Genomic DNA, 2660 nt, shown 5'->3' on the forward strand with positions numbered 1-2660 from the left:
GATTACAGGCATGAGCCACCGCACCCGGTCAAGACGTAATTTTAAAAATTATTTTCCAGCTGGCTGGGTGCAGTGGCTCACGCCTGTAATCCCAGCACTTTGGGAGGCCGAGGTGGGCGGATCACAAGGTCAGGAGTTTGAGACCAGCCTAACATGGTGAAACCCCCTCTTTACTAAAAATACAAAAATTAGCTGGGTATGGTGGCACGGGCCTGTAATCCCAGCTACTCGGGAGGCTGAGGCAGAAGAATTGCTTGAACCCAGGAGGTGGAGGTTGCGGTGAGCCGAGATCACGCCACTGCACTCCAGCCTGGGTGACAGAGCAAGACTCCATCTCAAAAAAAAAAAAAATTCCTCTTCTTTCCTTCATTCATTATTCTTAGTCCCCGTCTATCCCATATGAGTAGGTAATCATATGAGTAGCTATAATGAGGACTCCTCAGGGGACAGATGCTGTTTGGCCACTCAACAGAAGCATGCAATTACCTTCTCAAGATTTGCTCCTAAACTTACTCTAGATAGAGCCTTCAGGCAGGAAACAATACATTCCTTGTCTCCAGAAGAATATATTCACACTCATTCAAATGTGCTAGGCACTGGCCATAAAGAATGTATTGGTGTTCATTCAAAACTGCCTATAATGTGCTAGGAGCTGTGCATAAAGCAGCGTAACAGGATCATCTTGCAAAGCTTATATAGTCTAGTAGAGGAGACAGATAAACTAGGAATTATATAGTAAGTTGAAAGAGGAAGTTGGGGTAAGATGCTGCACCAAATGCAGGAGATGGGAAGGTTTTTCTATAAGAAGTGATGTTTAAGAGGAGTTTCAGAGGTAAATTTCTGGTTTGGTTAACAGAAGATAGTTACACTGCTCACTGAGATTAGAGAAGGCTGTAAGAGTTTGATTTCAATATGTCAAATTTGATATGCTTATAGGAAATTTTATTTATTTATTTGAGACAGAGTTTCTGTTGCTCAGGCTGGAGTGCAGTGGTGTGATCTCGGCTCACTGAAACCTCTGCCTCCTAGGTTCAAGCGATTCTCCCATGTCAGCCTCCCCAGTAGCTGGGATTACAGGCGCACGCCACCACGCCCGGCTAATTTTTGTATTTTATGGTAGAAACGGGATATCACTATGTTGGCCAGGCTGGTCTCAAACTGCTGACCTCAAATGATCCGCCCTCCTCGGCCTCCCAAAGTGCTGGGATTACAGGTGTGAGCCAACGTGCCCGACCTGATGTGCCTGTAAGAATTTAAATGAAGAGGGTCAGTCAGCTTAGGAGACGAGGTTAGATGTAAGGATTTCAGACTTGTCAGTATACAGGTGGTGAATGACTGGTATTACCCAGGGAGCTGGTGCAAACTAGGAGCCTTGGGGAACATGTTAAGGGGATGTCAGAGTAAGCCCACAAAGACTCAGAAGTGGCCAGGGAGTAAGGGGAAAATGGGATAGAATAGAGCAAAAGCCACGGAGGCATTCCTTGAATTCCTTGGACTCAGATATGTTAGGGGACAGGAAACACATTCCCTTGGACTCATCTATGTTAGGGGACAGGAAACACATTCAAGACAACTGAAAAGAAGAGACTTAAGTGTGCTGCTGAGTTCTTAGCAGGGGAGACAGCTGATTTCACTATTCCAGACCCTAAAGATTTCTCCTGAAATTGCACTGTTATGCAATTTTTTTCCTTCTCTATTGCCCCACTTCTGGGGCCTACACTCTAGTTTATCTTCTCTGATTTATCTGACCGATCCACATATCTCTGCAAAGTCTTAATGTAGGTTTCCAGGATTTAATGATTCTTTCAATCCACTTAAAGTTCTTCAGGAAGATTCTCCAGGTCCATCAACAGTTTTCCCCTTCATGACTTTGTGACAAAGTTTTCTTGTTCCACTATCCAGGTGTTCCCAACAAGTTGCTGTAATGGTGGCCCCTCATAAGCTTGCCTGGAAACCCTAGAAAGCTCAGAAGAATTATGAACTTTGCCCAGTAAGAGGCTGGGAAGTCAGAAAGGGTTTTAAACAAAACTGACCCCACTTGTTACATGCTCCTTTCACTGTCCAAACGTCTACCAAAGGAACTTTTCACTGTGGGACGTTAAGACGCTCCCGGCGTCCTCACCCATTCACCGCCAGAGTTTATCTTCGAAGGCCGGGGGCGCCAGCTCCACGGGGGCTCTCACCGAGATGCTCCCAGCAAGCGCCTCACGCGAACGAATGACTGGCGCCAGGCGAAACGCATAGGACCTCCCGAAGCCGCCGAGAGCAAAAGGACCCATCAAAGCTGTGCTGAGACCCGCGGCGGGCCGGGCTCCCACTCGAGATTCTCGCCCGGGGAATTCGAGTCCTGAGCTGAACGAGAGATAGTCTTTGTCACTCCCCAGTCTTTACTGTTTCGAAAAACCCTAAGATTTAAAAAAAAAAAAGCCCAAAACGTCAATTCGGAAGACTCCAAAACTGGGGTGTCCAGAAACACTGGGGTCTTCAGGCGCTCTGTAAATGCGTCCGAGGTCCGCGGTTCTGCCCGCAGCCCCAGACCCCGGCCTCACTTCCGCCTTGCGCCCCGCGCCCCGCGAGTCCCCGCCCGCCCCTGCTCCGGCCTTGCGCCTGCGCACAGTGGGATGCGCGGGGAGGTGGTGGGCGGGGCGCGTGGCTATCTC

This window comes from Hylobates moloch, unplaced genomic scaffold (assembly GCF_009828535.3).
Source record: "Hylobates moloch isolate HMO894 unplaced genomic scaffold, HMol_V3 SCAFFOLD_2, whole genome shotgun sequence".
NCBI lineage: Eukaryota > Metazoa > Chordata > Mammalia > Primates > Hylobatidae > Hylobates > Hylobates moloch.